This window comes from Carcharodon carcharias, chromosome 6 (assembly GCF_017639515.1).
Source record: "Carcharodon carcharias isolate sCarCar2 chromosome 6, sCarCar2.pri, whole genome shotgun sequence".
NCBI classification, from domain to species: Eukaryota; Metazoa; Chordata; class Chondrichthyes; order Lamniformes; family Lamnidae; genus Carcharodon; species Carcharodon carcharias.
In genome coordinates, this window is record NC_054472.1 from 137,420,599 (window position 1) to 137,448,514 (window position 27,916).

Here is a 27,916-nt window from a genome sequence, read left to right on the forward strand (position 1 = left end):
AATCTGTCAACTGTTTGGCAGATGCACCTGTGAAAGCAAGGAAAGATTATTGTTGCATGGCAGTGGCCTGTGAAAGAGGAAACATCACTCATGGCATAGTTGTCTGATGGATGTTGCACTGCTGGATCCTCACTTGGTAGAGCAGCGCCAACCTCACCACCAGCACAGGACCAATCCTGGTCATCGCCAGCCAGCTGGATGGCTCTGTTTTCCAATTATGTCAGAACTTTGATCTCTGGCATCCCTGGTAGGTGTATCAGCGGGGGAGCATTTGGCAGATAGTGATCATAACTCCGTTAGATTCAAGGTTGTTATGGAAAATGACAAGGATGGGTCAGAAATCAGAGTTCTAAACTGGGAAAAGGCCGATTTTAATAAGATCAGATATGATTTGGCCAGAATGGACTGGGAGCAGTTACTTTTAGGTAAATCTGCATTGGAGCAGATGGATGCATTCAAGCAAGAAATAGGGAGAGTACAGGACCAACATATTCCAGTAAAGACAAAGGGTGGGACCAATTAATCCAGGGGACCCTGGATATTGAGGGATTTACAGGATTGTGTAAAGTGAAAAAGGGAAGCTTATAGCAGATACCGAGGGCTCAAAACAGCGAAAGCCCTGGAGGAGTATAGAATGTGTAAGGGGATCTTGAAAAGGAAATTAGGAGAGCGAAAGGGGGGCATGAAAAAATATTGGCAGATAAAATAAAATAAAATCCAAAGCTATTTTACAAGTACATTAAGAGTAAGAGGATAACTAGGGGAAGAGTGGGGCCGATTAAGGACCATAGTGGTAATTTGTGTGTGGAGCCAGAAGACGTAGATAGGGTTCTAAATGAATATTTTGTGTCGGTGTTCACAATTTTTAGCTGGTGTGCGAGCACCACAAACGAATCCTACAGGCCTGCGCACGATTCACAGGGTGAGTCCACGATTCCTACATCCTTAGCAGGCCTCAGATCCCTGCCACCTTCCAGGGTCCAGAGGGTCTGCAGGGATGGCTTCTCAGGGTCAAGGACTACCCACAGAGGACATGCCTGATGATGCCCGTGCAGCAGCCTCAGACTGCAGCAAAGCGCCAGTATATTGAGGCTTACGCCACATGCTGGACTTTGGTGGGGCAAACCATAGGCATTTTGAAAATGAGGTTCCAGCGCCTCGATAGATTCGGTGGAGCACTGCAATACAGTCCCCAGAGGGTGTCGTGCTTCAGCATACCTTGCTGCGCACTACACAACCTGGTGCTGCAATGGTGGGGAGGACCTGGCTGAGGAGCAGATGGAAGAGCTGCACATCTGGCCAGATGAGGTAAGCGTGCTTGGGAGGCCCTCATAGCTGCAAGATTATTGGAGAATGATGATGACAAGATGCAGTGAGGACAGTCCTGACATCCTTACCTTGCATCTTACAACATTGAATCTTGTGTGGTTGATGGTAGCGCACATACCCTCAGTGCTCAGGCTCATGATATTGAGAGGCGGCGGAGGCCCTAATACTCTCTAGATTCCAGGAGGAGAATGAATATGATGACATGCAGTGAGGATGCTCCATAGATCTTCACATTGCCTCTGTGAATGTCCGACTCCTGTCGAGGGCAGCTCGCTTGTGTTCTGTGATCAGGGTCATATCAGGGAGGCACAACCGTGAAACTTTAAATGCACCTGATCCTTTGTCAGCCTTTAGCACCTGTCCCCTTCAGGAGCACGCCGTCACCAGATACAGCTGCTGAAGAGATTGGGGGGTGGGGGGGGGCAGACCCACCTTAAATTTGCTGAGAACACACAGAGAGAATGACGGAACTCAGTGACACCTGCCCACGACATTCTGGCGGCAATGACCAGCACAATCGAGGTGCAGATATCACAGATGTATCCAGGGAGTGTGATGTCGGACCATCACTTTGGTCTGAAGGTTACACAGGGAAGAGGCCCTGGACTGAGATACCTGCCTTTATCTTGTGCAAGAACCAGGGTTTCACATCTGAGTGACATGAGCGCTGCTCATTATAACAAGGAGCCATTGACAAGGAGACCTTCTTGAGATTTGCTTGAAATAGTGAACATTATGTACATTAACATCCGTGCCCAGGCTATACATCTTCTTAGTCTTCCTAACTCAACCACTATATCTTGGTGCTTCCTCGACATCCACAGTGGAGGTGGATGCAGCCTGCTGACTGCCACGCCCTGTTGACTTTGGTGAGGGTCCTCTGGAGGTCCAAGACCCGGGGGGCCCCGGCCTGCTTTGGATATCCTGCTGTGAGCCAGGTGCAGCCTTCTCGGCTTGTAAAGCTGGAGATGATGGGGACACAGGAAGAGGGAATTTGGATTGGCTGGACATTCCAGGAGTCACCTGGGTGGATGACCCCGGAGTGTTGAGCTGCTGGTCCTCCTCCCTATGGGTGCTCGATGATCGCTGGCTGGCTCCTTGAGGAGAAGGGGAAGCTGGAGTGAGATCGAGCTGCCCTGCACTCCTCTCATCTTGACAGTGTTGGAGGCCAGGAATGGTGTCAGCAATGGGAGTTCAGCCTGCACAACAGTGCAGGACTGATGTCCTGGACCAAGGTCTCCATGGTGCCAAACTGCCAGTGTTGACCTCGGTGTGTCAGCATGTGGGCACTATCACCTCAGACTGAAGGGAGATGGATGCCCCATTGTGCGTTGCAATCTGAGGAGTGTACCAGACATCCCTTCCGGATGTTCCCATGATTTCTTCGCAGCTCCACCAATTGATTGAGGACCAAGTCCACAGGCTCATCATCTGACTCGGACTCAGCAGATTCCTTGCCTCCAACGGTCCTCAGAGTGCCAGCAACCTTGGAAGTTCCTGCCTCCGCCTGCCATGGAATAGATTGTATCCTGTGGTCACCAGATTTTAATCCCAAGGCTGATCTACATCTAGGTCCCACTGAGGTGCTGGCGGAGGGTGTGAGTAAGTGCCATGATGGGCCTTCAACAATGCTGCCCTCAGGGTCCACATCTGAGATGCTCTTGGCACTGGGGTCAGGGCCAAGGTTGCCTGATGGAGGTGTGGCAAATGTGCCTAGGAGAGAAAGTGAAGATGATTAGTGTTTGGCAGCCATGTTACATACAGAACAGTGACAGAGCAGCATTGAGAGGGGGATGATGTGGTGCAGGATCCTCACATGGATGCTTGCCACTGACCTCACCGTCACCACAGGAACGGTCCACTTCCTCTCCGGCCAGATCCAACGCACAACTCTCGAATGGAGTGAGGGCCTTGATGTCTAGCACTCCACGCCAGGTCTGGGACCTCTCCCATTGTTTGTGTGTGATCACGTACTGCACAAAGACAGATGGAGAGACTGTGAGCAAGGCACATGTCCAGCCAAATTAGAATGATGCCAGGCATGCATGTATGCTGAGTGGAGCCATGGACAGGGTGAGGAGGCTTTCTCCAGAGGAGATGAAGCCAGATGGAGATGTGAGGTCGTGTGTGAGAATGTGGTGATGTCCCTTGAGCAGGCATTGCGTGAGATGTCAGTGAATGTGAGATGGGCTTGTGAGTGTGTGAGTTGAGATGAGATGCTTGACTTGCCAGGGCAGTATGGATGAGATCATTCACCCTCTTTCTGCACTGGATGGTGAACCTCTTGTGTGCAGCCTTGACATTGACCACCTCTGCCACTGCCTCCCAAGTCAGAGTGGTGAGACTGATGGGCCTCCTGTGGCCAGAGCAAGGGTAGAGGACATCGTGGTGGGCCTCCCCACCCAGGGATGTGTCACTCAATTGGAGGGCTGCACTCTTCTTGGCTTTTGAGGCCATGTCCGCACCAGAGCAGTCCTGGCCTGCAAGCATTGAGAACTATGTGCGCGGCTGCAGTTTAAATATAGTGCCCAGAGTAAGGAAGTGGCGAGGCAACAGCATGGCTGGCAAATCGGAGGCCACCGGCCAGTGTGACGGCATGTTTGCCATGGCTGCATAATTTATGAGGTGGGTTGGGGATGATATGAAGTGAAAATCTGCCATTGCGGACAGCGGGTAAAATGCCTTTATTCACACTCGCTACCGAAAGATGATTGAACCCCATGTTTCAACTTTTCCATTGCTTATTTATTTTTCCTGGAATGGAGTACCCAAAATTGAGCATAATCGGGATAATTTTATTTAATTTTTACATACAAACTAGAAGCAGGAGTAGGTCACTTGGCCTACTCAGCAGGAAACCTCACCTGCTGGTGAATGTTCACCAGAATGATTCCTGGGATGGCAGGATTGTCGTATGAGGAGAGATTTGGGCGACTAGGCCTGTATTCACTTGACTTTAGAAGAATGGGAGGGGATCTTATTGAAACATATAAAATTCTGGCAGGGCAGGACAGATTGAATGCAGGGATAATGTTTCCTCTGCCTGGGGGTTCTATAATGAGGGGTCACAGACTCAGGATATGGGGTGGAGCATTTAGGACAGAGATGAGGAGAAACTTCTTCACTCAGAAGGTGGTAAACCTGTGGAATTCCCTACCACAGAATGCTATGGAGGCCATCACTGAATATATTTAGGAAGGAAATCGATATATTTCTGGACTTTAATGGCATCAAGAGGCATGGGGAGAGAGCGGGAGTATGACGTTGAGATAGAGGATCAGCCATGATCATATTGAATGAGGGAGCAGGCTCGAAGGACTGAATGACCTACTCCTGCTCTATTTCTATGTTTCTATGCTGGAACCACGTATCAAAGATTCAGTTGTACATTGCTCATGAGCTGCTAACCATTGTGACAGCAGGCCTAAATTTCCAATATACCCTTCTGGTAAGTAAAGACTTCCTGCTAGAAGCAGTGACTCTTAATGTTTCTTCCTAAATCCTCCAGTTGTGGATCCTACTAAGATCTTGTACAAATCCCATGGTTATTGTATCCTATGGGTGAGGGGGTGGTCAGGTAGAAACGTTTAAATTCTCAACCCCAACCACTAACATTTTTAATGGAGGTGGGAGGCTGTAAGCCTCCATTTTAACTGCATTTTTTATTTTTAATTCATGGAGACCAGGATTCCCAAGCATTGTGAATCCAGTGAGAAAAAGGAGATGAGAAAGTCTGGCTTCATGATATAATTGTCTTTACTGGATTAATTGTGGGTAAAGGGGAGCAAGAGTGTTACCACCTGCGTAGCAAGCTTACCTACACATGATCAGAACTCAGTGATTGATTGATTCCCATGCCTAGTGATACCTGAACTGCTACCACTCATGATGCCTCATTTAACCCCTAAAATGCCTGATTTTTGTCCCCAACCACCCCTTGAAGTCTGACTTGCACCAACAGCAATGTCCCGACCCCACTCAGCACAAGGTCCAGCCCCGCTTCAATGTCCAACCCCCCAGGCGATATCTGACCCCTCTATTTGTGACCCCTTCAAGATGTCCAAGCAATGCAATGTTATGTCCTACTCCCCACAATGTCCTACTCCTCACAATGTCTGACTTACTACAATGTCCAAACCTTCAGTGACATCATAACGCTCTTAGAATGTCCAACACCGCTAGTGTCCAATCCAATGTCTACCACCCCTAACATATGACATTCACAACATCCAAAACTCTCGATATCCGGTACCTCCGATGTCCAACACACCTGATGTCCGGCACTCCCAATAACCAACAACCCGAATGTTTGACATTCCCAATGTCCAATACCTGCAATATCCAACAATTCTGATGTCCGATACTCCTGATATTCAACACCACAATTTCCCACAGCTCCACGTCCAACACTTCTGATTCTGATACCCTAAGGTCTGACACTCCCAATGTCAGCATCCCAATGTCCAACACTCCCAATGTCCAACATAAAAGCAAAATACTGGAAACCTGAAACAAAAACATGTCCTCTACCTCGCAGAGGCTGAGCACCTCCTATCTCTCCCTGGACCATGACCCCATCACCGAACATCAAGTCATTGTTTCCAGGACTGTCACTGACCTCATCTCCTCTGGAGATCTTCCCTCCACAGCTTCCAACCTTATAGTCTACCCAATCTTGGACAGCCAGCTTCTACCTCCTCCCCAAAATCCACAAACAGGACTGTCCCAGTAGACCGATCATATTAGCCTGTTCCTGCCCAATGGAACTCATTTCTTCCTATCCTGATTCCGTTCTCTCTCCCCTTGTCCAGTCTCTTCCCACCTACATCCATGACTGCTCTGATACCCTACATCATATCAACAACTTCCAGTTCCCTGGCCCTAACCGCCTCCTCTTCTCCATGGACATCCAATCCCTCTATACCTCCACCACCCACCAGGATGGTCTGAGGGCTCTCCACTTCTTCCTTGAGCAGAGGCCCGAACAATCCCCATTCACCACCACTCTCCTCCGTCTGGCTGAACTTGTTCTCTCACTGAGCAATTTCTCCATTAACTAGTCTCACTTCCTCCAAATAAAAAATGTGGCTATGGGTACCCGCATGAGCCCCAGTTATGCCTGTCTCTTTATGGGCTTTGTGGAATATTCCTTGTTCCAGTCCTACTCAGGCCCCCTCCCACAACTCTTTTCTCGGTACATCGATGACTGTTTAGGTGCCACTTTATGCTCTTGTCTGGACCTGGAAAAATTCATTAATTTTACTTTCAATTTCAACCCTTCCATCATTTTCACATGGTCCATCTCTGACACTTCCCTTCCCTTCCTTGACCTCTCTGTCTCAATTTCTGGTGGTAGACTGTCCACCAATATCTATTACAAGCACACTGACTCCCACAGCTACCTCGCCTACAGCTCCTCACACCCCACTTCCTGTGAGGACTCCATCCCATTCTCTCAGTTCCTTCGCCTCCGTCACATCTGTTCTAATGATGCCACTTTCCAAAACAGTGCTTCTGACATGTCTTCCTTCTTCTTTAACCTAGGTTTCCCACCCACTGTGGTTGACAGGGCCCTCAACCATGTCCGATCCATCTCCCGCGCCTCTGCCCTCACATCTTCCTCTCCCCCCCAGAACCATGATAGGATCCCCCTTGTCCTCACTTTTCACCCCACCAGCCTCCGCGTTCGAAGGATCATCCTCTGCTATTTCTGCCAACTCCAGCATGATGCCACCACCAAACACATCTTCCCTTCACCCCCCTGTCAGCATTCTACAGGGACTGTTCCCTCCGGAGCACCCTGGTCCACTCCTCCACCACCCCTAACACCTCAACCCCCTCCCACAGCATATTCCCATGCAATCACGGAAGGTGCAACACCTGCCCCTTTTACTTCCCCACTTCTCGCCATCCAAAGGCTCAAACACTCCTTTCAAGTGAAGTAGTGCTTCACCTGCACCTCCTTCAATTTGGTCAACTGCATTCGCTGCTCTCAGTGCAGTCTCTTCTATACTGGAAAGACCAAACAAACTGGGTGACCGCTTTGCGGAACACCTTCGATCTGTCCGCAAGCATAACCCAGACTTTCCTGTCACCTGCCATTTCAACACACCACCCTGCTCTAATGCCCACATGTCTGTTGTTGGCCTGCTGCAGTGTTCCAGTGAAGCTCAACGCAAACTGGTGGAAAAGCACCTCATCTTCCGAATAGGCACTTTACAGCCTTCCGGACATAACATTGAGGACAACAACTTCAGACCATGAACTCTCTCCTCCATCCCCACCCCTTTCAGATTCCCCTCCCTTTTTCTTATTCATTTTTATTTTTACATTTTTATTTATTTATTTTTTAATGTTTTTTTTCCCCACTTATTTTCATTATTATTATTATTTTTTAAAAATTTATGTCCATTTTATTCATTGTTTTCTCCCCAGCTTTTAGCCTTCTCAATCTTTTTTCCCACCAACCCGCCCCTATTAGTGCCATCTGTCACTTGCCATAGTGCTTACTCTGGTCCGACCTTTATCACACCCTGCTTTCCACCACGATTAACAACCTTTCGACCTTTTGTTTATGACATCTTTCGCAATCTCTCCTTTGCCTCCACCTATCGCTGGCCTTCTATCCAGCTTCACCTGTTCCGCCCCCTTTAAGCTGTATATATTTCACCATATTTCTACTTGCCTTCAGCTCTGAAGAAGAGTCATAAGGACTCAAAACGTTAACTCTGTCTTTCTCTCCACAGATGCTGTCAGACCTACTGAGTTTTTCCAGCATTTTTTGTTTTTGTTTCCCATGTCCAACATCCCTGATTGCAGCATCCCCGATTGTCTGATACCTCCAAGTTGAATAATCCCAATTACTTTCATAGCTGATGCACTCCAAATGTTCGGCAACCCCAATTTCCAACTTTCCAGATGCCTGACACTTCTGATATTCAACATTCAAAGTTTTGATACCACAATATCTGAGACCCCAAATATCCAACATTCCCAGAGTCCAATACACCCAACGTTCAACCTCCCATGCTGTCTGACGCCTCTGACATCCAAAACTCCAACCATGTCCAATCCGTTCTCTTCCCATGATGTCCAACTCTCTCCACACATGGTTAGGCCCCCTGTGATGTCCGACCATCCCTTCCCCATGTCATTCAACACTTCCTCCACACCCCACCCCTCCCTTGAGAAGTCTGACTACCCTCTCAGTGCTGCTGATTTGATGCCAGTGCTGCCATTTTCGAACTCAACATTCTAGCAAATACCTTTGCTAAACCTTGCACAGCTAAGTATATATTCAACAGCAGGAATGACCTCCAATCTGTGTTTTTTCATGGGATCTTCAGTTACTTTCAAGTAGTTATTAATTGATTTCAATTGGATGTTCATGTGACTGTGGAAATATTTGGTGATTTCTAGAATTGCTTATTGTTGAGGATGTCCATAGGTATTGGCATGGCATGTGCTGTAGGACTTTATCCTGACTTCAAGGCTTCTGCACAAACTCCTTGTTCCCAGTCTTGGGTGCATCCCACTTAGATTATAGCATGAGAGGAAGAATGAGCAAAGGAGGCACAGAGCGAAACAAACTGTTGGAAGGGAGAGAAGAAGGACGGGCAGAGGGGCTCTTAACCTTCTATATTGAGCTTGATTTTCAATTGTATTATCCACCTGAGATCTGTTCGTATTATCCATCTGATAGCTGTTTGCATTAGCCATTATATGTGCAATTTTTCAGCTTTAACTTTCTATCTCTCCAGCTACACAGTGAGCTCTAGATTTATCTGCCCTACCTTTCCCCTTTATGGGAATGTACCTTGAATGTACCCCCTTTAAAGGAGGCTTTTCTTTAATCAATCTGCATTTGTCCAAGTGATTATTAATTTTGTCCTGAATTAATGTTTCTAAATGTCTTACAATCACTGAAGTTAAACTGACTGGCTTGCTGGACTTATCCTACACCCTTTTTTGAACAAGGGTGTAACGTTTGCAATTTTCCAGTCCTCTGAAACCACCCGTGTATCTTCCATTGTTCAGTTACAGTTTTGCCTGCCAATCTTTGATTCCAATTTATATGAGCAAGATCTATTCTCACCCACTCAAGTTGGCCACTTCCAAATTAATTATTTTTTTACCCTGGATTGCTCCATGTCCTTAAGTCAACCTAAACCTTATAATAATATGAAAATTCATGACAGGTCATTACATTTCTTCCTGTGCTGCACTTATGTTTGGAGATATATACCTAGCATTGATCTCTGCAGCTGTCTCTTCCCACTGCCTCTTGAGCATATGATTGGAGGACCTCCTGCTGGTCTATTGATACAGGAAGCCCCGCCTTCTCTCCACATCTTACACCAAGACCCCCAGTGCATTATGAGAAAACCTTGGCACATGATCATTCTTAGGTTGAACCACCTTGAAATAAATCCTCAAAAGCAATTAACCTCTTGACACCACTTCCAGCATCCACAATGTTCCTCCCCTTGAACAGGTTTAAGTATGTTTAAGTAGTACTAGTCACTTGTGATAGCAGGCTCCTGGTCGTGCATGCAGCCAATAGAAAGTGAAGGTAGCCTTGGCTGCATGAAACAATCATGGAAATCAATAGGCAGCATAATGTTTGTATCCTGTCTGCAACATAATGAAGAGGTGCAGGTCAATAGTGCAGTGTGATCCCTATTTTTGGGTCTTAACCAATTTGACCCTTATTATGTAAATGCATGCTGGAAGTACTCAGCTATAGCCTGCACTGAAGGAGTAAATGTAATGTCTATTGTTCCTAATATTATCATGCGAGAAACCATTAGCAAGGTGGAAAGATCCCCCAACTCAGACTTGTTCTCCTTGGCACCCTGTAAAAGGGTGCCAATTTATTTTCAGGTTTCTTTCTTTATTATAAAAACAAAAAAACTGCGGATGCTGAAAATCCAAAACAAAAACAGAATTACCTGGAAAAACTCAGCAGGTCTGGCAGCATCGGCGGAGAAGAAAAGAGTTGACGTTTCGAGTCCTCATGACCCTTCGACAGAACTTGCAAGTTCTGTCGAAGGGTCATGAGGACTCGAAACGTCAACTCTTTTCTTCTCCGCCGATGCTGCCAGACCTGCTGAGTTTTTCCAGGTAATTCTGTTTTTGTTCTTTCTTTATTACTTTGCTTTGCCTTCTGACGGCTAATAACCAGCCATTCGCATCTAATCTAGACACATATTTTGTTTTTTTTGACCACTCCTTTTGACTTATGTGAAACATTTTTGTCATTTAATCTCTCCTTCCCACCACCCTATCACAGACCTCCCTTTTTGTTCTTCTTCCCCAACTCCACACCTTTCACTTGCTCAAAATCTATTACACTTCTAACTTTCGTCAGTTCTGATGAAATATCACAGACTTGAAACGTAAATTCTGTTTTTCTCTCCAGAGCTGCTGGCCGACCAGCTGAGTATTTCAAGCTCTCGTTCCCCCAGTTGCCTTTAAGAATGGATGGAAACTCCCAGAAGCATTGAAGTCCTGCATGACCCCCAAAACAATTTTGGTACAATGTTTGCGACATCCATTGATCCAGAATACGTCAGGGTAATTTTCCTGCACATGACCTGAATGGTGATCTAGCACAGCAGATTTCCCACTCATTGTAGAACCCATCTAAATTTCATTCCACTGAAATGAATTACATAATTGCAGGATCTATTTTAATTGTTCCCACAAGGTGAAAAAATAGCAGTCTGGCCATCCATCTTATATCTCTACCAATGTTTCTTTCTACTGACGTCAATAGGAAGGAAAAGTGCATAGGGTATAAAATGAGCAGGTGACCCCTTGTCACCTCTTTACCAACCTGCAGGAGTCATTAATATCAACCTACCCAACTGTTGGAAATTCCAATGGTATGTAAGTCCAATTAAAGAAACACGAACCAAGAGCAAAACAAAATCAAAGAGCCCAAGTAAGTATTATTCAAGCTCTCTATGTTAAAAGAAACACTCAGCAATTTATCAGTGTGTGCTACATGTTGGCAGCTTATCATGTACTTCAGAAGCAACAGTCTAACTTCACTATTTTTGCACAGCTGTCATTAGATTGTGAATGTAAATATAGGCTAACCTTTTCATGCCAAAATGGATGGGCCAACAACATCAGTGACAAAATATTTTGCTGTCTGCCCGCTAAGTGTTGAATAACAGATGATGCACTTAAGGGTGACTGAGAGAGAAGTCTTTAGGGAAAAAAAAACTTCAAGATCAAATACGAGATTCTGTGTAAAAGATTGATTTCTGAGTAAGTGAAAAGGTTAAAAGTCATTTGGTGTAGCTCAGGTCTTCCAGAACATGTTACCTTTCCTCATCAAAAGTAGAGGAAAAACTGCCTACTGTTCAGTGATGATTAGTTGGCCAGAATTCATGAATATTGCTGGCTCTGAGAGGTCATTTTCCCCTGCATTGCTTGGGTGGTGAACTGTACTTTTAAAAAGAAAGATTCAATTTCTAACTTTTCTTTCTTTGGCTATATTTTTAAAATAAACTGAAATCTTTTAAGAGAATGAAGGACTGCCAGATGTTTCCAATATGCAAGTCTGCATTTCACCAAGTGGGATGAAACAGAACAGACACAACCCCCTGGGGAGCATGAAGGACCCCATCTCCTGTTGGCTTTACACTATCCTGAAACTTTTCAAAACTTTCTGATATGAGGCATCAAAATGCAATTACCTGTTCTAAAAACAATGACTACAACATACATGGATAAATAGAATTTCCCTGGAATATACAGCAAGCAGGGTACTTTAAAAGACTGTGTTCCCAAGCAGGGAGAGGTTAGAAATCAGAATGCACTACTGACACAGGCTGCAAAAGCAGTAGCAATTGTACAAACGCAGCATCCTGTTAGTGGCTAATACCACTCATTTTGCTACTGCAGATGAATAATGTGGGGTATGAATTTCAGTGCCAGTGTGATTCTAGGAATAGTAATTTAAGGTGTAGCCTCTCCTACTGTCTATTAGGGGTCACGTATTGGTCTTGGAGGCCCCGACCATTGAGCCCTTAGAGTGGGTAATCTGTGGGGTGGGGCTTTCCTGTCGAGGACCTGGTTCAAGCATGTAGCATCTGAAAAGTTCTCTGTAATAAAGTTATCTGTTTCAAGCTGAAACCTGTCCAGTACATTGTCATTACATTTGGCAACAAGGGTAAACTACTTCTATAACAAAAACAGAATTACCTGGAAAAACTCAGCAGGTCTGGCAGCATCGGCGGAGAAGAAAAGAGTTGGCGTTTCGAGTCCTCATGACCCTTCGACAGAACTTGAGTTCGAGTCCAAGAAAGAGTTGAAATATAAGCTGGTTTAAGGTGTGTGTGTGGGGAGCGGAGAGATAGAGAGAGAGAGAGGTGGGGGGGGTGGTGTGGTTGTAGGGACAAACAAGCAGTGATAGAAGCAGATCATCAAAAGATGTCAATGACAATAGTACAATAGAACACATAGGTGTTAAAGTTAAAGTTGGTGATATTATCTAAACGAATGTGCTAATTAAGAATGGATGGTAGGGCACTCAAGGTATAGCTCTAGTGGGGTTTTTTTATATATAATGGAAATAGGTGGGAAAAGGAAAATCTTTATAATTTATTGGAAAAAAAAGGAAGGGGGAAACAGAAAGGGGGTGGGGATGGGGGAGGGAGCTCACGACCTAAAGTTGCTGAATTCAATATTCAGTCCGGAAGGCTGTAAAGTCCCTAGTCGGAAGATGAGGTGTTGTTCCTCCAGTTTACGTTGGGCTTCACTGGAACAATGCAGCAAGCCAAGGACAGACGTGGGCAAGAGAGCAGGGTGGAGTGTTAAAATGGCAAGCAACAGGGAGGTTTGGGTCATTCTTGCGGACAGACCGCAGGTGTTCTGCAAAGCGGTCGCCCAGTTTACGTTTGGTCTCTCCAATGTAGAGGAGACCACATTGGGAGCAATGAATGCAATAGACTAAGTTTGGGGAAATGCAAGTGAAATGCTGCTTCACTTGAAAGGAGTGTTTGGGTCCTTGGACGGTGAGGAGAGAGGAAGTGAAGGGGCAGGTGTTGCATCTTTTGCGTGGGCATGGGGTGGTGCCATTGGAGGCGGTTGAGGAGTAGGGGGTGATGGAGGAGTGGACCAGGGTGTCCCGGAGGGAGCGATCCCTACGGAATGCCGATAAGGGGGGTGAAGGGAAAATGTGTTTGGTGGTGGCATCATGCTGGAGTTGGCAGAAATGGCGGAGGATGATCCTTTGAATGCGGAGGCTGGTGGGGTGATAAGTGAGGACAAGGGGGACCCTATCATGTTTCTGGGAGGGAGGAGAAGGCGTGAGGGCGGATGCGCGGGAGATGGGCCGGACACGGTTGAGGGCCCTGTCAACGAGCGTGGGTGGAAAACCTCGGTTAAGGAAGAAAGAGGACATGTCAGAGGAACTGTTTTTGAATGTAGCACCATCGGAACAGATGCGACGGAGGCGAAGGAACTGAGAGAATGGGATGGAGTCCTTACAGGAAGCGGGGTGTGAGGAGCTGTAGTCGAGATAGCTGTGGGAGTCGGTGGGTTTGTAATGGATATTAGTGGACAGTCTATCACCAGAGATTGAGACAAAGAGGTCAAGGAAGGGAAGGGAAGTGTCAGAGATGGACCACGTGAAAATGATGGAGGGTTGGAGATTGGAAGCAAAATTAATAAATTTTTCCAAGTCCCGACGAGAGCAGTAAGCGGCACCGAAGTAATCATCGATGTACCGGAGAAAGAGTTGTGGAAGGGGGCCGGAGTAGGACTGCAACAAGGAATGTTCCACATACCCCATAAAGAGACAGGCATAGCTGGGGCCCATGCGGGTACCCATAGCCACACCTTTTATTTGGAGGAAGTGAGAGGAGTTGAAGGAGAAATTGTTCAGCGTGAGAACAAGTTCAGCCAGATGGAGGAGAGTAGTGGTGGATGGGGATTGTTCGGGCCTCTGTTCGAGGAAGAAGCTAAGGGCCCTCAGACCATCCTGGTGGGGGATGGAGGTGTAGAGGGATTGAACGTCCATGGTGAAGAGGAAGCGGTTGGGGCCAGGGAACTGGAAATTGTTGATGTGACGTAAGGTATCAGAGGAATCACGGATGTAGGTGGGAAGGGACTGGACAAGGGGAGAGAGAAGGGAGTCAAGATAACGAGAAATGAGTTCTGTGGGGCAGGAGCAAGCTGAGACGATCGGTCTACCGGGGCAGTTGTGTTTGTGGATTTTGGGTAGGAGATAGAAGCGGGCCGTCCGAGGTTGGGCGACTATCAGGTTGGAAGCTGTGGGAGGGAGATCCCCAGAGGAGATGAGGTCAGTGACAGTCCTGGAAACAATGGCTTGATGTTCAGTGGTGGGGTCATTGTCGAGGGAGAGGTAGGAGGAAGTGTCTGCGAGTTGACGCTCAGCCTCCGCGAGGTAGAGGTCAGTGCGCCAGACAACAACAGCACCACCCTTGTCAGCGGGTTTGATGACAATGTCAGGGTTGGACCTGAGAGAATGGAGTGCAGTAAGTTCAGAGAGAGACAGGTTAGAATGGGTGAGAGGAGCAGAGAAATTGAGACGACTAATGTCGCGCCGACAGTTCTCAATGAAAAGATCGAGAGAAGGTAAGAATCCAGAGGGAGGGGTCCAGGTGGAGGGAGAATATTGGAGATGGGTAAAAGGATCCGTTGAACTGGGAGAGGACTCCTGCCCAAAGAAGTGAGCCCGGAGACGAAGACGGCGGAAGAAGAGTTCAGTATCATGCCGAGCCCGAAATTCATTGAGGTGAGGGCGTAAGGGTATGAAACTAAGTCCTTTGCTGAGCACTGAACATTCAGCATCGGAGAGGGGAAGGTCAGGGGGTATAGTGAATACACGGCTGGGGTTGGGATTGGAAGAAAGGGTGGGGACGGAGGGACAGGCAGGGGTGGAGGGTCCTAGATGGGTGTTGGTGTCGATGAGTTGTTGGAGCTTGCGTTCCTTAGCACTTGAGAGAAAGAGAAAAAGTTTCTTGTTGAGGCGTTGGATGAGCCGAAGGATAAAATGAAACTGGGGGCACGCGCAGCTTTGAAAAAGGGTACGGCGGTGCTGCTGGAGGGAGAGGTCGAGTGTGTTCATATGGCGGCGCATGGCACTAAGTGTGGCTTTCAGAATGTGATGGGAACAGCAATCCGAGAAAACTACTTCTATGTTGCACCTCGCTTTGTTGACATGAGTACATCAAATCCTAAGAAAAAAAAAAGTATACTCACCAGTCATGCCACTCATTGGCAGAATCGATCCTTATGATGCGACTATGGAAAACTGGAGTCAGTACGAAGAGCGCCTTGGTTTTTATTTCGTATTGAATGAAATTACCGCAGAGGAGAAGCAGAAAGCAATTCTTTTGCGTGTATGTGGTGGCAAGACATATAATATCATTCGTAGCTTGACGGCCCCGAATGTGCCCAATACTAAGTCCTTTAATGAATTAGTGGACCTCGTGAAAATGCATTTCCAGCCAAAGCCATCCATAATAATACAGAGGTTTAAATTTAATTCCAGAGGAATGGCTCCAGGAGAGTCCATCGCAACCTATGTAGCGAAGTTGAAGTAGTTGACAGAGCTCTGCAACTTTGGAGGCACACTCAGTGATATGCTGTGGGACCGATTAGTTTGTGGAGTTCATGACTGCGCCATTCAGTGCTATTTACTCGCAGAAGTCAACATCGATTTGAAACACGCCATGGAAATAGCACTAGTCATGGAGAGTGCTGCGAGAGGCTCGCAGGCTTTACAACACATAGAACATGGCTCTGTTCTTCATGTGGGGCAGGAACCTACCGCTGGGCATGGTGCAAAAACCAGAGAGGCAGCAGTGAAACGAGAGGCAATGTCTGCTGTTAGGAAAACAAAACAGCCTAGTAGAAATGTTTCAGCAGTGACTCCAAGGTTAATCTGCTATATTTGTGGGAGTGACCATGTACAGGACACCTGCAGATTGAAGGAGGCAGAATGCCATTACTGCCATAAGAAAGGTCATGTAATAAAGCAATGCAGGATGAAATTGAAACAGCCCATAAAGCAGCAAACCAATATGATTGAATTGTATAATGCAACAGAACCTAAAGCTGCTGACACCGACACCTATTCCTTGTACAATGTCACAGCTGTAAAAACTGAACCTATTACTGTCACAATCCAAGTGAATGGGAAGCCATTAATAATGGAGGTAGATATGGGAGCCTCAACCACAGTGGCGGTTTAAATGCCTAGATGACAGTACCCAGTCACTGAATCTGGAGCAAACAACAACTCAGTTGAAGACATACGCTGGAGAATCTATATAGCAAAGGGCATTGCCACAGTACCTGTGTCCTGTAGGCAACAGACAGTCCAGCTTCCAGTGATCATAGTGATGGTGAGGGACCTAGTCTTCTGGGCTGAGACTGGTTATAAAAAATCAATTGGTCTGAAGTATTTCACTTGAAAGCAGGAGGAGTTCCTAAACTGCTAACTGCATTTCATGTTGAATTAGGGAAGTTAAAAAACTTGCAAGCAAATATACATGTGGATTCTCAGGTGACACCCCATTTCTTTAAGGCCTTATGCCTTAACGGAGGTGGTGGATGCAGAACTATGCCAGTTAGAAAAGCTAGGCATCATTTAACCAGTCCAATTTTCGGAATGGGCAGTGCCCATAGTCCCAGTGGTGAAGCCTGACCAAACTATATACATTTGTGGGGACTATAAATTGACCATGAACAAGGCAGCCAAACTAGATAAAAACCCTATCCTGAGGATAGATGATTTATATGCAAATCATACACCAAACTGGACATGAGCCACATATACCAACAGTTAGAGCTGGATAGCACGTCTAGAGGATATGTAACTGTCAACATGCACAAAGGTCTGTAACAATATACTTTCCTATCCTTTGGAGTATCATCTGCATGTGCAATCTTCCAAAGGACAATGGAGAGTCTTTTGTAAGGCCTTCCCCGAATAGTAGTATACCTAGATGATGTTCTGATGACAGGCTCAACTGAAACCGAACGCTTGGCCAACCTGGAAAAGATACTAAGAAGCTTTGTGAAAGCCGGTGTATGACTAAAGAAAGAGAAATGTACATTCCAAGTGCTAGAAGTTACTTACCTGGGTCACAGGGTGGATGTAATGGGTTTGCATCTAGTAGAAGAGAAAGTTAAGGCAATCAAAGATGCACCCTCTCCATCCAGTGTAACCGAACTCGAGTCTTTTCTGGACATGATCAACTATTATAGCCGTTTCTTGCCAAACTTGTCAACAGTGTTTGCACCAATACACTTGTTGGTAAAAAAGAATAATCTTTTGTCGTGGAATTCACAAAAGGCCTTTGTGAAAAATAAGAAGCTATTACGTTCATCATGTTTATGGTATACTACAACCCATCGAAAGAATTGGTATTAACATGTAATGCATCTCCTTATGGTGTGGGAGTAGTGTTATCACATAGGATGGAAGATGGATCAGAAAGGCAAATTGGCTATGTCTTCAGAGCCCTCTCTGTAACCGAGAGGGGTTATTCCCAACCAGAAAAGAAAGGTTTATTGGTGATATTCAGAGTGAAGAAATTCCACCAGCGCTTGCATTGACGACATCTCACCATTGTGCCAGATCATAAACCATTAATGGCATCAATCCATCCACCAATAGCATTCAGCAAGGATTCAATGTTGAGCTTTGATATTATCTGTGTATGAGTATACCTTTACGCACTGCAAATATGGACACACTTAGTCATCTCCCGTGACCAGATAGCATTGTATATGTTCCAATGCCACAAGAAGTTGTGCTGGTACTGAATTTCTTGAATTTGTCACCTGTGTGTGCAAAGCAAATTAGAAATTGGACAAACAGAGGTCCAATTTTGTCGAAAGTCAGAGATCTTGTGTGGTCAAATTCACCAATATCTGAAGAGATGAGACCATTCCATGTCCAAAAAACAGAGTTAAATTGTTATGATGGAATCCTACTGTGTGGATCAAGAGTTGTCGTTCCTTCGCAAGGAAGAGAACCACTCTTGACAGATTTTCACAGTGCATCCAGGCATATCGAAGACGAAAATGCTTGAGTGAAGCTATATCTGCTGACCTGGCATTGACAGTGACATTGAAAGCATGGTCAAACCTTGTCTCCATTGTCAGCAACAACAGAAGTTGCTTGTTTCAGTTCCACTGCATCTGTGGGAGTGGCCTGGTTGATCCTGGGTTAGGCTATGTATTAATTATGTCGGACCATTCTTAGGTACCATGTTTTTATTGATCATAGGTGCGCATTCTAAATGGACGGACATATATGAAGTTAGGTCACTGACATCAAGCGCAACTATTGAAATGCTACACCAATGTTTTAGTGTACATGGCCCATCATAAGTCATTGATTCAGAAAATGGTAGTCTTTACCAATACAGAGTTTCAGAGATTCCTGAGTTTAATTGGAATCAGTAATATTAAAACAGCCCTATACCATCCCTCATCAAATCATTTAGCTGAAAGAGCTGCGCAACCTTTCAAATCTGGAATGAAGAGGTTATCAGAAGGTATTCTAGAATCTCAACTTTCCCACTTTCTTCTCAATTATCATATATTGCCTCATTCAACTACGGGTTCAAAGCTGTCTAAATTGTTGATGAAATGCCACTTACATACAAGGTTAAGTCTGGTGTTTCCAAATTTAGAGGGGAAGGTAGAGAAGAAATAGACTAATCAAAATTTGAATCACGATATTCATAACAAAGCTTGAAGATTTACTTAAAGAGACAGTTTTTGTGCAGAATTTTGGAAGTGGACCTTGTGGGGTTCCTAGTACAATTGTCTCAGAAACTGGTCCCTTGTCCTTCCAGGTGGAAATGGAAGAACAAATTGTTTGAAAACATGTGGATCATCTGAGGAATAGAGAGACATTCCAACAACCAGCTATTCAGCCTGCAATTAACGTCGAACCATCAATCCCTGAGGTGACACATCAACCTAGAATAGACATGCCTGATGTCTCTGTAGAGTTGCCTAACCCTGAACTGCCACTTTCTAATGATGTATCTGGTGTTGTAGTTCCTGATTATGTCAATCCAGTGGAAGAACCTCAAGAAGTAGAGCTATGCCACTCTAACCAAATAAGGAAACCACCTCAGAGACTTAATCTTTAATCACCTGAGTTGTATATATGTATGTCATGGGGTATTCAAATCTTTTCTGTAAATAGAAACTGTAAAAAAATACTAAAGGGGGAAGAAATGTAATGACTGAAGATATAGCCTTTCCTATTGCCTATCATGGTCACATGATTATTCTTGGAAGCTCTGATCAATGAGGCGTAAGTGTGGGTAAGCCACGGGGTGGGGCTTTCTTGTTGATGACCTGGTTCAAGCATGGAGCATCTGAAAAGCTCTTTGAAATGAAGTTATCTGGTTCAAGTTGAAACCTGTTCGGTGTGTCTTGTCATCACACTAGGTATGTAGGATGTAAATCCCAAAGACTGGCAGATTATATCAAACAGCATGCCCTTCCACTGTTCGCAACAGTCAAGGTATAAACTGTGCCCAATCAGCCCGTACTTGCAAAACTCAAAACATAGTGAACCAACATTAGGTGTGATTCTGCGAGTGGAGAATATTTGCTAAATAATCCTCAGTGTGCTAAGAATTATGATGACAACAATTTAAGATTGTCAGTCGGGCTTGCAGTGTGGCGCATTTGTATGTACTGGAAGCTACAATATATACTCACATACTTAGAAAGAACGTGTACACACATTGTGCCTGTTTCAGCTAAACAAAATAAATGACAGCCTTTCGCTGGTTCATTCCCCAGGGCAACACCTTCGCCAATCAAAGTCAAGCTGCCTGGTTTAAATTTCAAACAATGCTTGTCAGTTAACTGTCAGTCACCATCATCTGGTACAATCCACATGGCAGCACCTATACCAATCAGAGTCCGCTTGCCAATCAATCAGCATTCTCTTCTCATAGAGTATAAATGCTGTGTCCCCTGACATTGGTATTTTCTTGCAAATTGTTCTGATGAGTGCAAGATGAAAAGCTTTGACAAAAAAGTCTCTTTTTTCACCAATACTTAAAACCATCCTCGTATTCTACCATTTGCATTAGTGTGTGTGTATGTGTGGTCCCAGGGAATGTGTGTGCCAAATGAATAGTCATTGTGATTTACCTAATTTTTTAATTCAGGAAAATAATTTAAATAAATTTATCTTGTTCTTTGTTTAACCTAAGAAAACCTGTCTGACTAATGCTTTACAATCTGAAAGCATAAGTAACTCTTTTGAGTTAAAACCAATAAAACCAAATTAACAAAATTGGGATAAATCAGGCACAGCCCCTAATTCAGGTCAGCTGTAAAACCAAGAACAAAGTTTAAAGGAAACTTACAAACTTTAAATCAAAATGTGATTAAAGGGGTCAACAAAACACCCCAATCCCCGCGGTGCCCACCGGGCACGGATAATATATGGTCCCCAGATAAGGGAAATATCAGATATTAAACTGATAAGAACAGATACTACACTTGATCTTAGCCAAAAGGCCGAGAAGCGATGAAGTTACATTGTTTCATAGTTTGCCATTGTGAGATTTGAACTCTTGATCTTGGGGTTACAAACCCAGTACCATAACCACTTGGCTATTTAGGCCAAGCCCCAAACTCTGCTGCCTGTAACTCTTTTGAGTACAAACACATTTTCATCTGTTCCTATTCAGATGAAGTTACATTGTTTCATAGTTTGCCATGGTGAGATTTGAACTCTTGATCTTGGGGTTTCAAGCCCAGGACCATAACCACATGGCTATTTGGGCCAAGCATAAGTAGTGGGACTCCAGCAGTATTGGCAAAGCAGATCCTCTCTAAATTCAACAAAAACCCTGTTACAGTTAGACCTGAAGTAGTAGAAAAGATAATTCGCTCTACCCCTCTTCACATGATTGTAAAAACTGGAGGAGTGGTTCATTCATGAGAATAGAACTTGCACAATTTTAATTTCCACTGATTTCATTTAATCAAAGCATGTTACATTTTGCAGTTAATCCTGCATTCTAAAACCCAGAGGGTAATTTTAAACTAATCCACCCAATGGGAAACTGACATTTTACACAGTTGCATTTAAGCTAATAGAAGGCAAAATCGTGTAGCTGCCCCGATCCTGTCTTTTTCCAGCCAGACATGTTAGGTTAACCCCCCCACCCCAGTCTATCTTCATTACCATTGCATGTCTACAGCTGTCACTGAATAGATGTTAAACACAGATTGAAGATGAAAATCTGGTGATTCCACAAGGGCTGACAATTTGCTCTGCCAGTTTACTGTCCAAGTAGTGAAGGTGAAAATTACCCATAGGCAATCAGTAATAAGATTTAATTTGCTTTGAGCAATAGAACTGGTGCATGTGTTAATTGTGTGTTAAAATGTAGCATTCATTCATTAAGTTGCTCCTTGGATTTTTCTTTTGGATTACTAAATGTCTGAAGCCTGTCACAATGCTCAACAGTTTCCAAATCAAACTACAGGAAAACCCAGGTCAGAAGTTCAGACAACACCTAATTAATTTTTGCTTTAAATTTCCAGCATCAACAGTGCTTTGTTTTGATAAAGTGACAAACTCGCACAAGTAAATGTTCTGCTAGCCTGATGTGTAGAAAAAGATGTAATTTCATTGAGCCTAGAGAACCTACTCTCAGCGAGAGCTGAGAGTGCAAGCCTAAGGGGAAACAGTGCACAAGGCAAAATTTCAGCACTAGCTGAACACAGTGAACTGAGAAAGAAAGTCAAAATTTCAGTGATAACACTGCTGTGGAGGGAGCAGATTGACGGGCATCAGGTGAGTGTTAGTTTGTGTTATTAAATAGTGCATTTTTCTACTGTTAAAATTCATTTGATGGTATTTTCCATTGTTTGTTTTTAATTTGTAGATATAATTTCCAAAGTTTTTAGTTAACCTTTCACTATTTTAGTATCTCTATCTTTCAGAGGTCATCTTCGTAGAGTTTTAAATATCAGCATCTTTGAAGTCAGTTTAGTGTCAATTGTTTTAGTGGTCAGAGTTTCAGTGATTTAGAAGATTGTGCATTGACTATCAGGACAGGCCAGGTGGGACCCAGTTCTTGTTCTACATTGGAGCACCAGGACACTTCACACATCTTGGATAATCATAAGCGCAGGAAGTACCACCATTCAAGCTCGGGTTCTAGGCTTTGGAACTTGAATAGCAGCTGGGCTCACTGAAGTGCATCTGGGAGTCTGAAAGTTTCCTCGAGGACCAGGATGCAGTGCCACACAAAGTCCAATGGCCTCATATGAGTGGTCAAGGTCAGTGAATGCATTTTCAAATGCCAAATCCCACCAACTTCCCCAGTAGCTTGAGCCACTGCTCAATCGTTAGATCCTCACACTCTTCTGCCAACTAATACCTGCTATTCATATGCTGCACCTCACCCTCACACGCTTAGCACTGCTAGAAGTTTCACACCTGCATTTCGTAACTTGCACAAACTCATTCAACCATGATAACCACATGATCCAAGCAGATTGGATGACACATGATGACAAATTTCCGTATCTCTTTCAGGATAAGGTGGTGCACAATTGGAGGCAGCAAGAGCTAATCTGAGGGGCACAGCCACGGCTGCATGCCCTAACCAATCACAGAGGACTAACACCCACAAAGGACTACTGCTGGGCATTATTGTGCAGGCCATAGTCAACAACAGGGCTGAAACCATTGAAGATAATGATATTCTTATACCTAATCCCCCTTCTTACATCGTACATTACCCTCAGCCTATACTCTTTCATAACTAAAAGGCTGCAGATGATGTACGCATGCACCGCTTACTTTCTGCACCCTCCTCAAACCACAACTTTACCCTGTGCCTTTCTCCATTCAGATAACTAAGAGGTACGACCTGTCCAAGCAATAGGGGAACACCAAGAAGAAGGTGATGGTGAAGATACATCACTGTTTTTTGATTTCACCCTCACAGCCACTCAGCCCAGATACTGACATTGTGCATAATTTAATAATGACATAGAAGCTGTGAGCCAACAGGTGAAAATGCACTGCAGCCAGGCTAGGGAGCAAGGACAACGTCGGTGTCAGCTCACCACTGGGTGAGCTTGCATACTGGTTCTATTGCAGTGGTCTCAGATTGGGACTCCAATGAGGCAACCTGTGGAAGAACGCTAATGGGCTTGCACAACTAAATGCTTGATGCATTGGGAAGCCTGCAAGAAAGCCTGCAGTCAATGTCAAGGAACATGGAGGAGTTCAGCACCAACTTTGCACAAGGTATTGTGCAGAGTGCGGAGCTCAACCTTTTCAGCATGGAAGTGGTGGTCTGCTCCATTCGCACACTTCTGACCACAATCATGATGCACTGTCTGATGGTTGCTGTCACAGTTTCCATTACTGCATAAGCAGCAAGCACTCAACATGTGAGTACTGACATTCAAACTCAGACTGCTGCCATCATGGCTGTGAATGGTAATGTGCAAAGGGGCTTGCACGGTGTTACAGCAGACCAGCGCTGAGTTGCCAGCCCAGTGAGTGGCAGAGGCTCAATAAAGCAGAAACCTACTTTCATTTCTAAGGATGACAGCTCTCCCACCCTGTCACTCCGCCAGTGCTGTTACAGTTGCCACTCAACCAGTCAACCCAAGTGGCTGCAACCCATGCCAAGAATATGCAGTCCATAACTAGGCCTTCTAGTACCAGAGCTGCTCGAGGTCATCCTGCTATCACTCTCACAGGAAGTCAGCAACTTTCCACTGGCATTTTGCAGCACAGGAGTACCACTGTGTAAGAGCACAGGGACGGTAAAGGCACATGGAAGGCAGGCTCTAAGGGAATGCACAAGGGTGATTAGTTGACTTTTATATGCAATATGGCTTGATTTCATTTATAAATTTAGTTGGAATATTTATTTAGTGGTGACTTTTATGTTTGTATTATGGCCAAGTGAATGCTATGATGGTCAGTAAAAGGGGGAAGGAGAGGTGTAGGACTGTTAGTGAATGGAGAATTCCGTTTTTTTTAATTCATTCACAGGATGTGGGCTTCGCTGGCTGGGCCAGCATTCATTGCCCATCCCTGGTTGCCCTTGAGAAGGTGTTGGTGAGCTGCCTTCTTGAACCACTGCAGTCCATGTGGTGTAGGTACACCCTCAGTACTGTTAGGAAGGGAGTTCCAGGATTTTGACCCAATGGCAGTAAAGGAATGGCGATATATTTCCAAATCAGGGTAGTGAGTGACTTAGAGGGGAAATTCCAAGTAGTGGTGTCCCTTTTATCTGCTGCCCTTGTGCTTCTAGATGGTAGTGGTCATGGGTTTGGAAGGTGCTGTCTAAGGACCATTGGTGAATATCTGCAGTGCGTCTTGTAGATGGTACACACTGCTGCTACTGTGCGTCGGTGGTGGAGAGAGTGAATGTTTGTGGATGGGGTGTCAATCAAGTGGGCTGCTTTGTCCTGGATGGTGTCAAGCTTCTTGAGTGTTGTGGGAGCTGCACTCATCCAGGCAACTGGGGAGTATTCCATCACACTCCTGACTTGTGCCTTGTAGCTGGTGGACAGGCTATGGGGAGTCAGGAGGTGAGTTATTCATCACAGGATTCCTAGCCTCTGACCTACTCTTGTAACCACAGTATTTATATGGCTAGTCTAGTTCAGTTTCTGGTCAATGGTAACCCCCCCAGGATGTTGATAGATTGGGGGATTCAATGATGGTAATGCCATTGAATGTCAAGGGGCAATAGTTAGATTCTCTCTTGTTGGAAATGGTTATTGTCTGACACTTGTGTGGCATGAATGTTACTTGCCACCTGTCAACCTGGATATTGTCCAGGTCTTGCTGTATTTGGACATGGACTGCTTCATTATCTGAGGAGTCGTGAATGGTACTGAACATTGTGCAATCATCAGCAAACATCCCCACTTCTGACCTTATGATGGAAGGAAGGTCATTGATGAAGCAGCTGAAGATGGTTCGGCCCAGGACACTACCCTGAGGAGCTTCTGCAGTGATGTCCTGGAACTGAGATGATTGACCTCCAACAACCACAGCCATCTTCCTTTGTGCTAGGTATGACTCCAACCAGCGGGGAGATTTCCCCCTGACTCCAGTTTTTCTAGGTTCCTTGATAACACACTCGGTCCAATGCTGCCTTGAAATCAAGGGCAGTCACTGTCACCTCATCTCAGGGGTTCAGTTCTTTTTTCCATGTTTGAACCAAGGCTGTAATGAAATCAGAAGCAGAGCGGCCCTAGCGGAACCCAGACTGGGCATTGGTGAGTAGGTTATTGCTAAGCAAATGCTGCTTGATAGCACTGTTGATGACCCCTTCCATTACTTTACTGATAATCGAGAGTAGAGTGATGGGGTGGTAATTGGACGGGTTGGAGTTATCCTGCTTTATGCGTGCAGGACATACTTGGGCAATTTTGCACATGGCCGGTAGATGCCAGTGCTGTAGCTGTACTGGAACAGCTTTGCTTGGGGCATAGCAAGTTCTGGAGCACAAGTCTTCAGTACTATTGCTGGAATATTGTCAGGCCTTCAGCTGTTTCTTGCTATCAGGAGGAGTGAATCAAATTAGCAGTGGACTTGCATCTGTGATGCTGGGTACCTCCGGAGGAGGCCATGATGGATCATCCACTCAGCATTTCTGGCTGAAGATGTAGCAAATGCTTCAGCCTTATCTTTTGCAGTGATGTGCTGGGCTCCCCCATCATTGAGGAAGGGGATATTTGTGGAGCCTCCTCCTCCAGTGAGTTGCTTAATTGTCCACCACCATTCATGACTGGATGTGGCAGGACTGCAGAGCTTAGATCTTATCTGTTGGTTGTGGGATCGCTTAGCCCTGTCTATTACTTGCTTCTTATGCAGTTTGGCAAGCAAGGAGTCCTGTGTTATAGCTTCATCATGTTGGCACTTCATTTTTAGGAATGCCTGGTGCTGCTCCTGGCATGCCCTCCTGCACTCTTCATTGAATCAGGGTTGATCCTTGGCTTGATGATAATGGTAGAGTGGGGGATATACCGGGCTATGAGGTTACAGATTGTAATTTAGCACAATTCTGCTGCTGCTGATGGCCCACAGCATCCCTTGGATGCCTAGTCTTGAGTTGCTAGATCTGTTCGAAATCTATCCCATTTAGCATGATGGTAGTGCCACACAACACTATAGCGAGTATCCTTAATGCGAAGGTGGGACTTTGTCTCCACAAGTACTGTGCGGTGGTCACTCCCACTCATACTGTCATGGACAGGTGCATCTGCAGCAGGCAGGTTGGTGAGGATGAGGTCAGGTATATTTTTCCCTCTTGTTGGTTCCCTTACTATCTGGCGCAGACCCCAGTCTAACAGCTATGTCCTTTAGTGCCCGGCCAAGTAGGTCAGTAGTGGTGCTTCAGAGCCACTCTTGGTGATGGGCATTGAAATCCCCCACCCAGAGTACATCCCTCAGTGCTTCCTCCAAGGAGTGTTCAACATGGAGGAGTACTCATTCATCAGCTGAGGAAGGGTGGTACGTGGTAATCAGCAGGAGGTTTCCTTGCCCATGTTTGACCTGATGCCAAGAGACTTCATGGGGTCCAGAGTCGATGTTGAGCACTCCCAGGGCAACTCCCTCCCTGACTGCATATCACTGTACTGCCACCTCAGCTCACCAGGATGCTAATGGTGGTGCCTGGGACATTATCTGTAAGGTATGATTCTGTGAGGATGACTATGTCAGGCTGTTTCCTGACTTATCCGTGAGTCAGTTCTCCCCATTTTGGCACTAGCCCCCAGATGTTAGTAAGGAGGCCTTTGTAGGGTCCACAGGGCTGAATATTGATTTTGTCGTTTCCAGTGACTAGGTTGATGACAGGTGGTCCGTCTGGTTTCATTCCTTATTTGTGACTTTGCAGTGATTTGACACAACTGAGTGGCTAGCTAGGCCATTTCAGGGGGCATTTAAGAGTCAACCACATTGCTGTGGGTCTGGAGTCACATGTAGGCCAGACCCTAAAGCACAATAGTGAACCAGATAGGTTTTTAACAACAATCAATTCATGGTCATCATTAGGCTTTAAATTCTGGATTTTTATTGAATTCAAATTCCATCATTTGCTATGGTGGGATTCGAACCTGAGTCCCAGAGCACTACCCTGGGTTTCCGGATTACTAGGCCAGCGACAATATCACTACACCAACGCCTCCCCCATTGTGGCCATTTGTGTCACATTCAAATTGGTTCTTCATGGACAACTTTGGCAGGAGGTATTATCCAAATTGGATAACCTTCCTCTGCTGTACCTGTTCCAACAAAGCATCCAAACAAATACTTGTTCTATCCATTATCCATAGTCAACATTCCATAGCTGCTCTTAAATGCAAACACCCAGCTTTATTTCATGGAAAGGGTTACTTCTCTTATGACTTCCCGCTCCTTTCATTGCATTCCCTGCTCACAGAAAGTGAATCAGGGTGCTGATTTTAATCTTTGAAAAAATAGTTGATGTTATCACTAACACATCAATCAATCAGTATCAACTGCAATCAATAGAAACATAGAAAATATGAGCAAGAA

General features: G+C 45.2%; 1 pseudogene; it reads right to left on the reverse strand.

Annotated features, from left to right (window-relative positions):
• Positions 1-20,750: 20,750 nt before the first annotated feature.
• On the reverse strand, positions 20,751-20,892 carry LOC121279489 (annotated as a pseudogene).
• Positions 20,893-27,916: the final 7,024 nt, after the last annotated feature.